This window comes from Echinops telfairi, unplaced genomic scaffold (assembly GCF_000313985.2).
Source record: "Echinops telfairi isolate 266 unplaced genomic scaffold, ASM31398v2 ScPeMD7_4048;HRSCAF=4782, whole genome shotgun sequence".
NCBI classification, from domain to species: Eukaryota; Metazoa; Chordata; class Mammalia; order Afrosoricida; family Tenrecidae; genus Echinops; species Echinops telfairi.
In genome coordinates this window covers 2,332,477-2,343,910 of record NW_022107947.1, presented here as the reverse complement: position 1 = coordinate 2,343,910, position 11,434 = coordinate 2,332,477, and the positions used below count along the sequence as shown (strand labels likewise).

The following is an 11,434-nucleotide window of genomic DNA, read 5'->3' as shown; positions in this document are numbered from 1 at the left end:
CCACACTGTGTCTCCGGTGCTGTCCCCGCAGGGCCATGGGTCAGTGAGGGCATTAAAGTGTTCTTATGTACATTTGAAATTGAGAAATAGGGATTTTTTTTCCATAAAGAAATTAAATATCTGCTTAAAGAATAAAATTTGGTCTGATGCATAGTTATTAACGCTTTGCACTGTTAACCACATAGTCAGCAGTTTGAAACCACCAAGCCATTCCTTGGGAGAAAAATTAGGCTTTCTATTCCCATGCAGCATTACAGTTAGAAACCCACAGGGACAATTCTATGCTGTCCTACAGAGTCACCATGGGTTGGATTGCCTCATTGGTAGCAAGTTTGAGTATTGATGTCTAGTAACAGTGCTTTTATGTCAATCTGAACTTCTCTGTAGAACGTATTGCAATTATTTCAAACTCGCACAATATTAAATCCTGTTTTTAATTGCTAGGGCAAAACAAGAGACTTTTCATTTTAAACAGGTTACTTTTTTAGTTTGTTTTGTGATTTTTTTTTCATCCTTAATTTTAGTAAGGTAAATAAGGTAGTCAAATTTTACTGTAAGACCAGAGATTGTCAACTAGTGACTTGTACAATATTAAAATAATTTTTAAACATGCCATCATATAAAAATAGATTTTATTAAAGACCTAGTGTTCAGTAACTCCTGAACCACCGTTGATCCTCTGTTCTTACATGACAGAATTGTCTGTTAGATGTGACACCCATTATTCACTTAAACTTTGGACACCATCCCAGTAACCTTCACCAATTTAACATTCTGTAGTTAGTTCTTAGCATTTGGGTTGCAACCTTGCCATTAATGAGTCTGTTTCTTGATACATACCCATTTGAATGGAATTTTCTTGGGGTGGGGAGAGGGCCATTTTTATCTGCTTAGTCCGTCATTTAAATTTTTCTCATTTAAAAATTATTTTAGACAAGGCCTATTTTCCTTGTTTATTCAAATGAAAGGTATATGTTATGTATATAACAGAAATGAAAGGGAGAAAGCTATCATTATCCATTTAATTTTGAAATAAACTTTCAGTAATTTAAAATCCAAACAGTTGTTGCTGTCTGAAAGCAATCACTTCAGAGGCCACTTACTCTAAAAGCATTGCTCAGAAACTTTCCTTGGAGCAGCGAGGGTGACATATTTCTTTTGAGAATTCTCAGGAATGTCAGATTTTTATCCTTTGAGAGTAACTATAATTCAGTAAAATATGAAAAGAATATATAGGTTGACAAATAAATAGAATGTAACAATTTGGGGGGAAGCACAAAGCCCTTTAGCTCAAAGTCTGTTCTGGTGAAACAAACTCTGGATAAAACCAGATTCCATTTGTTCAAAAGTAAGTTTTCCAAGAAACAAGATGCTATAAATGTACCTTACCTACCTCCCAAAGAATATGAAATATAGTACATTGAATTAATGGGAAAAACAAAGTTAAAGTAACAAAGAAAAACTCCACCAGAGGGAAGAAAATTGAAAAACCATCCTGTTTTCATGCCATAAAATTTAAGGAATATTTTCCAGGCCCAGAATAATTTGTAATAAAGGTAGCAGAAGCAGGTATCAGTTTCATAAAATTATTTTCTCAGCTTTATATAAAATTGCTCAAGGCCCTAGCTCACAAGGTAGCAAAATGAATGAAACAATTAGAGATACCAACGAGATAACTGTTTATCAGGTATAGTGACTCAAGTTAAAAAATCAATTGCACTAATCATAGACTCAAGTTACACCAGTGTGAAATCTCTTGGCTTAAAAATTATTTTTGAAACATACCAAAGCATACTTTGAATGGATGACTTGCATGACGTATGAGATATATCTCAAAAAGCTATAAAAAACAAGCAAATAATGAGACCGCCATGGAGAAATTTTTGCCACAGCAGGAGCATTGATTCAAGTGGTGAAGAACATTCACTTGTGGGAAACAAAAGAAAATTTAAGAGGCTCTCTAGAAAAGAGTTTGTGCAAGTGGCCATCTAGCAGAGAAGCAACAAGCCCACATGGAAGAAGCTCGTGGGATCATGAGGTGTGGTCAAGACAGGGTAACAGGCATCAGAAGACCGAAAACAAACAAACAAACACTGTTGAGAATTAGGGGAGTCAGAGCAGAGTCCCAAAGCCCATCTGTAGACACTGGGACATCCCCCAAAGAGGGGTCACAGGGAAAGGATGAGTCAACCAGGACACAATAAAGCACTGATGCAACACAATATTCCTCTGGCTCCTTGAGGCTTCCTCACCCCCCACTATTATGACCCCAGTGTTGTCTCTCACTTCGGACTAGACCGGAGCATGTACACAGGTACAGATAAGAGATAAGAGCTCACAACTCAAAGAATTTAGGAACAGGAATGGGAATAGCGATACCTGAAGGTTAGGAGGGAAGTGGGGAGAGGAGGGGAGGAAGAGGGAATCAATTGCATGCTCGATACATAACCACACCCACAGCCCTCCAGAGGGATGAACAACGGAAACCATGGGGGAAGGGAGACGGTGGTCGGTGTGAGATCTGAAAATGATGTAATTTACAATTTGTCCAGGGGTCACGGGGGGGATAGGGGGAAGAAAGGAAAAAAGAGGAGCTGATACCAAGAGCTCTATAGAAAGTAAATGTCTACCACATGGAAGAAGCACACCAGCCTGTGTGATCAGGAGTTGTTGACAGAATCAGGTATCAGGCATCAAAGAACAAAAAAATCATATCATTGTGAATGAGTGGGAGTGGAGACCCAAAGCCCATCTGTAGGCAACTGGACATCCCTTTACAGAAGGGTCACGGGGAGGAGACCAGCCAGTTAGGGTGCTGTGTAGAAACGATGAAACCTACAACTAACTTCCTCTAGTTCTTTATTGCTTCTTCCACCCCCACTATCATGATCCCAATTCTACCTTACAAAGCTGGCTAGACCAGAGTATATACACTGGTACAGATAAGAGCTGGAAACTCAGGGAATCCAGGACTGATAAATCTCTCAGGACCAATAATGAGAATAGAGATATTAGAAGGGTAAGGGTAAGGTGGGGGGAGAAAGGAGGAACCCATCATAATGATCTACATATAACCCCCACACTGGGGGATGAACAACAGAAAACTGGGTGAAGGGAGACATTTAACAGTGTAAGACATGGAAAAATAATTTATAAATTATCAAGGATTCGTGAGGGAGAAAGGGAGGAGGATGGGGAAAGGAGGGGCAAAATGAGCTGATCCCAAGGGCTCAGGTAGAAAAAGTGTTTTAAGAATGATTATGGCAAGAAATGTACAAGTATGCTTGACACGATGGATGTATGGATTGTGATAAGAGTTGTATGAGCCCACAATAAAATGATTTAAAAATAAAGTAATTTTTAAAATGTTGCAGGTCTGTCTAAATAAAATAGGCTGGATGAACAATCTGGAGGAGAAAACAACTGGCTTGACGCTTCCCGGGGGACATGGGAGAGGGAAGGGTGGGGCTATAGGAAGTGGTGTTAACAAACCCAGGGACAAGAGAACAACAAGTGATCCAAATCAGTGGTGGGGAGGGTGTAGGATCACGCCTGGTAGGGCGTGATCAAGGGCAATGTAACCGAGAGGAATTACTGAAACACAAATGAAGGCTGAACATGGTAGTGGGACCAAGAGGAAAGTAAAAGGAAATCAAGGAAAGAACTAGGAAGCAAAGGGCATTTATAGAGGTCTAAATACAGGCAAGTACATATGTACATATATTTTTATATGAGGATGGGGAAATAGATCTATGTGCATATATTTATAGGTTTATTGGGTAGCAGATGGACATTGGGCCTCCACTCAAGTACTCCCTCAATGCAAGAATGCTTTGATCTATTAAACTGGCATTCCATGATGCTTACCTTTCCTACAAGATTGCTGAAGACAAAAGGGTGCATAAGCAAATATGGTAAAGAAAGTTGATGCTGCCCGGCTATCAAAGATATAGCATCTAGGGTTTTAAAGGCTTGAAGGTAAACAAGTGGCCATCTAGCTCAGAAGCAACAAAGCCCACATGGAAGAAGCATACCATCCTGTGCAATCACAAGGTATCGATAGAATCAGGTATCAGGCATCAAAGAACAAAAAATGATATCACTGTGAATGAAGGGGAATGTGGAGTGGGGACCCAAAGCCCATCTATAGGCAACTGCACATCCCCTTACAGAAGGGTCACGGGGAGGAGACGTGCCAGTCAGGGTACAGTGTAGTAACAATGAAGCATACAACTTTCCTCTAATTCTTAAATGCTTCCTCCCTCCTACTATCATGACCCCAATTCTACCTTACAAATCTGGCTAGACCGGAGGATATACACTGGTCCAGATAGGAACTGGAAACACAGGGAATCCAGCACTGATGATTCCCTAGAAACACAGGGAATCCAGCACAGTGCTGAGAGTGGCAATACTGGGAGGGTGGAGGGAGGGTGCGGTGGAAGTGGATTACAAGGATTATAAGGATCTACCTCCTCCCTGGGGGATGGACAACAGAAAAGTGGGTGAAGGGAGACTTCGGACAGTATAAGATATGACAAAATAATAATTTATAAATTATCAAGGGTTCATGAAGGAGCGGGAGTGGTGAGGGTGGGGGGGGAAATGAGCTGATAGCAAGGGCTTAAGTGGAGAGCAAATATTTTCAGAATTATGAGGTCAATGAATATATAGATGTGCTTGACACAATGTATGTATGTATGGATTGTGATAAGAGTTTTACGAGCCCCCAATAAAATGATTTATTAAAAAAAAAGTAAATGTCTAGAAAATAATGATGGCAACATGTACAAATATGCTTGATACAATTGATGTGTGGATTGTTATAAGAGGTGTAGGTGCCCTTAATAAAATGATCTTTTAATTAAAATTAAAAAAGAAGAGTTTGTAGTCATATTTGAAACATTTTTGCTTTTGTTTTTTTGTTTGTTTCAGGAGGACAGTTGCGGCTTTTTGACTCAATGGGGCTGAATGGGTGAGTAAGTGAGCATACAAACATGGTCTTTGATAAATGTGGTCAAAGAGAGAGCGCTTAGACTTTGGTATCCTGGCTAGGTTTGACTATGTGACCTTGACAATGTGTCTAGCCTCTTTGAGCTTCATTCAGTTTCCTCACCTATGATATTCTCATCTTTGAAAAGGCACATAAGCCTAGGTTAACTCCATGGATAGGTCACACATCACTGTAACCAGTCATTAAAAAAAAGTAAATTAAAAAAAAATCATTTTATTGGGGGCTCTTGCAACTCTTAACACAATCCATACTTACGCCCATTGTGTCAGGCACATTTGTATATATATTGCCATCATTTTCAAACTCTTTCTACTTGAGCCTTTGATATCAGCTCATTTTCCCCCCTCCACCCCTCCCTCCTCATGAACCCTTGATAATTTATAATTTTTCTTCATGAAAAATTTATAAGAAACCAAAATCTTAACATTTCTCACTTTAAATGTTGAAATGACTCCTTACTCCATATAAAATGCAAATCTAAACCCACTGCCATTGAGTCAACTGAAGTATATTTTCTTAGTAGAGAAGGTAAATCAAAGGAAGGAAGGAAGACTAAAAAAATGCTTATCTTTTGTTTCACCAACTTTGTGCCTTTGTTACAAATGCATATGAGCTAAATATTGACAAAACCATAGAAACTCTTATATGAACATACTCAAAATTGTGCTTAAAGCAAAGTTATTTTTTTCGTCATTAGTTTTCATCTTCTCATGTCCTCCAAAAGCCACCAAAAGATGGCTCAAAATTGAGTCACACATTATAATGACATGCCTTTTCTCCAGTGGAATACATTAAAAATATTATGGCTACATGTAATTGTAATTATCCTGCTTATAATTACCGTATATACTCGAGTATAAGCCAACCCAAATATCAGCCGAGGCACCTAATTTTACCACAAAAACTGCATGAAAAATGTGCTGAAAAACTCGGCTTATGATGAAATATACAACTTTCCTTTAGTTTTTTTAAAAAATCATTTTATTGAGGATTTGTACAGCTCTTATCACAATCCATACATAGATCCATTGTGTCAAGCACATTTGGACATTTTTGCCATCATCGTTTTCAAAACATTTTCTTTCTACATGAGCCCTTGGTATTGACTCCTCACTAGTTCTTAAATGCTTCCTCCCCCCACTATGACGATCCCAATTCTACCTTACAAATCGGCTAGACCAGAGGATGTACCTTGGTACAGATAGGAACCAGAAACACAGGGAATCCAGGACAGATGATCTCTTTAGGACCAGTGGTGATAATTGCAATACTAGGAGGGTGAAGAGAAGGTGGAGTAGAAAGGGTGAACCGATTACAGGGATCTACATATAACCTCCTCCCAGGGGGACAGACAACAGAAAAGTGGGTGAAGGGAGATTTCGGATAGTGTAAGATATGACAAAATAATAATTTGTAAATTATCAAGGGCTCATGAGGGAGGGGAGAGTGTGCAGGGAGGGGGGAAATGAGCTGATCCATAGGGCTCAAGTAGAAAGCAAATGTTTTAAGAATGATGAGGGCAATAAATGTACAAATGTGCTTGACACAATGTATGCATGTATGGATTGTGATAAAAGTTGTACGAGCCACCAATAAAATGATTTTAAAAAACTTGGATTATATATGAGTATAGCTTTCTCAGAATAATGGGAAAAATCACCTCTGGGGTTTGGATTTTTCAGCTTTTTAAATTGCTTACTGATTGATAACCAAGATGGAGCACTCATTCATTCAACTATACATATTCATTTATTCCTTAAATATTTAGAAAATATTATACTCAACTGTGTTAGTCTTGGCAGACTAGAGAAACAAATTCATAAACACGCATATGTGTATAAGAAAGAGATTTATATACAAGAACATTGAGAAAACATCCCAGGCCAGTCCAGATCAAGTGCATAAGTCGGATATTAGCCCATATGTCTGATGCCAATCTGTAAAGTCCTCTTCAGACTCACGAAACACATGCAATGACGCAAATGTAGAAGATCACAGGTCCGTGGGTAGAAAGTCTTTGGATCCAGCGTCATTGGAAACATTTCAGTGCTGGCAGGGGTCTCTGCATCAGGGTGGGTCCATGTGTCTTGTCAGCTGCTATGTGTCCCAGGGTGTGAGCCCAGAGAGGAAGGTGTCTCCTGCCTCCAAGGAGGAAGTACCAGATTTCCCAGAATTCTCAGGAGAAGGCCATGCCCACACAGAAGTCTCATTGGCTATCTCTAGATTGACAGCCTGGACTCCACCCCAGATTAGGTGACTACCACACTCAGTGCCATTGAGTCAATTCAGGGTAGAACTGTCCTTGTTGGCTTCTGAAACTGTTAACTCTTTTTTTTTTTAATTAGTTGAGGTTTAATACATAGACTGTTAATGGTTTATGAGAACCTCAGTTTTCTCCCACAGAGCATCAGTAGTTTTGAACTTCTATCCTTGCAGTTAGTAATCCCAATGTGTATCCCACTGTGCCACAGCACCCCCTGCGTGTTATACTAGGCCCTATCAATAAAATGGTGAATGAGCAACTGTTCTTAACCTTTGCAGAGCTGTTGAATATACAAGTCAATAGAGACGCGTCACAGAGTTTAACACACACATCCACAAGCAATTGCAGTGCGCTCTGATTAATTCTGTGATAGGGGGCTGAAGGAGTATATAAAAGGGGACTGTAACTAAGAATTGAGGAATCAGGAGATGTTTTCCAGAGAAAAAAGACATTTAAGATAAAAGTGAACGCTCAGCATTAGTTAACATCTTGAAGAACAGAGATAAATGAGGAATTCAGGCTGAGGGCCCTTAGACAATTGAAAGTTGGCATTTGAGGTGAAACTTAAACATGAATGAAACTTGAGAAATAAGCAGGTGCCAGGTCACACAGGACCTTAAACCTTGTCAAGGGTTTTACATTTTATCCTAAGTACAGTGCCATCAGAGGCATTTGAATCGGAAGGTGCCATGATGCAGCTTCATGTGTTTTAGAAAGTTCCCTTTGGTTTTCATGATTTGTATATAGAAGAAAGGGAGTTATGGGGAGAAATCTGGAAGCAAGGAAAGCAGTTAGGAGATTGTGTTGTCAAGCCAGTGGAAGAATAGTTTTTCTATGAATGGAGAGAGTTAAGAATTAAAATTGGTACTTCTGTGGTTTGAATCCCTGGGTAGATAGTGATATTGTTCATTAAAATAACCCTAGAGAAGAAAGAACATTTTAGGTTAAATTCAGGTGTGGGCTGGGGGAAGTAGAAGCCAAGAGGAGAGGGTGAGCCCCATGAGGACTGCTGAATTTGACATGGCTGTAAGCTATTTTTTTAAGTGTATTCCTGACTGTATACATATCTGAACTTCAAGAGATATAATAACTGGAAAGGCGAATTGTATTAATCAGCAGGCCGATGAACATGTGGTATGGATGTTTATCACAACAGTTAATGGTTGGAAGCTCTGCCTCTTACATCCCAAAATATCAAACCCATTGCTCTCAATTTTGACTCGTGGTGACCCCTTGTGTTTCAGAACAGAAGACTTCATAGGCTTTCAGTGGCTCTCTAATGGATGTCCCTCCATAGTGCTAATGGTTAGTTGCTAAATAAAAGGTTGGTGATTCAAATCTACCCAGGGGCACCTTGAAAGAGAGACCTGGTGATCTATTTGTGAAAGGTCACAGACATCAAAAACTGTCAGGGGAGCCAGACCCTAACAAATCATCACAGGCCCGGCAGGTGCAGTTGTACAGTGATAATATATAAAGAGTATAGTAAAGAAATAGAGAATGATAGAGATAGGAGAGAGTAAAATGAAGGAGTCAAACACATTTCATGGTAGTGTGCTCACCTCAGCCCCGCTTGGTGGTCCGTGTGGGGATATGTAAGGTGGGAATGGCAAGAAAGAGAGTGATTTATTTCTAATCAAAGCTTATATATCTTTGGGAGCATGCAAGCCCCCTAATTACAGGTATAGACATACGTCACAGGAAGGGAATGTACTGTAGGTAATACAGTAATGGGAGGGGGGCTGATGTAGGGGTATCCAAACAATAGGAAGAGGAGGAATTGGGTTGGGGTACATGTGGACGAGATGGGTTAATCCTAGCTTCAGGATGGCAGCCTAACTGGATGTCACTGAGCAGGTTTGATGACCTGTTCTAAGCTCTCCAGGGAAACAATCACTATCCTATCAATAGGGTGTAAACCCCACCTACAGTGGACCAGACAGTAGTTTAATTGCTCTGGATAGCTGAATGCCTTCAGGGAGAATATCTCTAAGCATCTGAACTCTCACCATGTGCTGACAAACAGCGTCTTAGGTTAGGCATGGAGACAAAATTGGATAAAAGTCTTTTTATATCCCACAAAAAGCAACTCCTACCCAAAACCAAAGCCATTGCTGTCAAGTTGATATGACTCATAGTGACCTTATAAGACAAAGTAAAATGGCCCCTTAGGATTTCCAACAACAAAAAAAGTAAAGTTTTACAGAAGCCGACTGCCACATCTTTCTCCTGTAAGGCAGCTGTTGAGTTCAGACGACCATTCTTTTGGTTAGCAACCAGTGCTGGAACCTCTATGACACCTGGGCTCCTTAGCCTTCTATCAGCAGTATATAAATGCCTGTTTCAGCATCACCCAAGTATTATCCTTGCAATAGTGTTTTTATACTCAGAATTGAGGTTCTTGCTCTGGCACCTGGATTTAGGGAGCCCTACTTGAGAGACTTTTTTGTATTCTTATTTCTAGATATGTTTTTGGTACTTAGGATCTTGTATTTACTGTCCATACATATCCTGGGCACATTTTAGGGCCTGGAATATTCATCTGTATGTGATCCAGGTGCTCTTGGGAAGGCAGGACAAAATATGGGATGGGGAAAGGATAGGCAGGAGACTGACTTTCACTTGAAACTCCAGGTAATTATAAATTTGAACCTACTTTTCTAGGTTATAAAAATGTTTCTGACAAGGTAAGTAAGACATAACAGATTTAACAGTTTGCTGGCTTAATGTATAGGCATGTGGGCTTCCATTTGTATTCCTGTCCTGAATTTCATAAATTTTAAGGGTAAACTAAGGTATGCTATATGCTTACTGATACTGATCTAGTTGGGTTGGTAAATTTAATGCAGATAGAAGGATATACAGTAAAAGAAGACTTTTTGTGCCCACATAGTTGTTTCTAATATGAGTTTAAATAGAAAGTTGATATTGAGGAACGTCAAATAATGAAGAGTTTGTAATTAGGAACCAGAAAGTAGCTTTAACCAAAAACCCAGTTGTCCCAGAGTCAATTCCAACTCATGGTAGCCTAATATGTGTCATAGTAGAACCATGATCTATAGGGTTTTCAAAGGCTAATATTTGGGAATTAAATTACTAGGCCTTTTTTCTGAAGTTCCTCTTGGTAGACTTGAAGTTCTAACTTTTCAGTTAACAGCTGAGCCTGTTTGTTTGTTTGTTTTTTGTCTCATCCAGGGAGTCCAGTAACAAACCATGATGAACTGTTAAAAATGATATTAAAATAAATATAATTAAAAATATTTTACTAAAATTCTTAGATTATTCAATGTTATTTCTTGAGCAAGAGATGCCATATACATTAGTATCAAATATTATTCATCTTTCATAATTAGAGATAGTACTAATATCCCTTGCATAGATTAGAAAATCGATTCCCCAAGTGTTAGTTTTTGCCCTATTTGTGGGAAGGAAAATAATTCTGTTCTGTGAGCAGGTGTTATGAACATACTTTTTCCATTTGAGTGAGACTTTTTGTCTTAAGATTTCTAACCTGGAAAGTGTATATTTTTCTAATATACATGGATAAAGAAGATTGTGTGTGATTACTCCACTAATTGTCACATGACTCTTAAGTGCGATGAAGAGAGCCATTTATAGGCATCATAAAAATAACCTTTATCTGTTAGAAAAATGGAATGAAAACGAATGAGAAATTTGAAGAGAAATAAATATGGTAGTAAACTTTCCAAATCTTTTAAATGAGATTGCTATACTAGTGATATTATGAAAAGCTGCAATCCAGATAAATGTTTAGAAATCATCTGGATTGGCTAAGACATGTCCTACTCTTGACTCAAAACAACTTATAAGGGAAGAAAGCATAGGTGACAGTTCACACAGACACACTGATTAGAAAACCAAAAGGGGAGGACATGCTCTGCATTTCTTGAGCTGAAAGAATTGAAGAAGTTCTAGCCTCAGGTTGCAATATTGAAAGCGAGTTATACTCAATTAGTATGGTCCTTCCAGACATAATCCCAAATGTGCTATTTTTTAAAAATTATTTTATTGAGGGCTCATACAATTCCTATCACAGTCCATATATACATCCATTGTGTCAAGCACATATGTACATTTGTTGCCCTCATCAATCTCAAAACACCTGCCTTCCACTTTAGCCCTTAATATCATTTGCT

The 11,434-nt window shown here is 38.9% G+C and overlaps 1 protein-coding gene across 5 annotated transcripts in view; it reads left to right on the top strand.

Moving 5' to 3' along the window:
• The window catches only part of CSNK1G1 (casein kinase 1 gamma 1), a 180,310-nt gene that overhangs the window by 69,243 nt on the left and 99,633 nt on the right, over positions 1-11,434 (top strand). For all 5 annotated transcript variants that reach the window (XM_045294944.1, XM_045294945.1, XM_045294941.1 and 2 more), the window contains exon 2: positions 4,936-4,975. The gene's annotated coding sequence lies outside the window, so the exon portion shown is untranslated. The remainder of the gene's footprint in view (positions 1-4,935; positions 4,976-11,434) is intronic.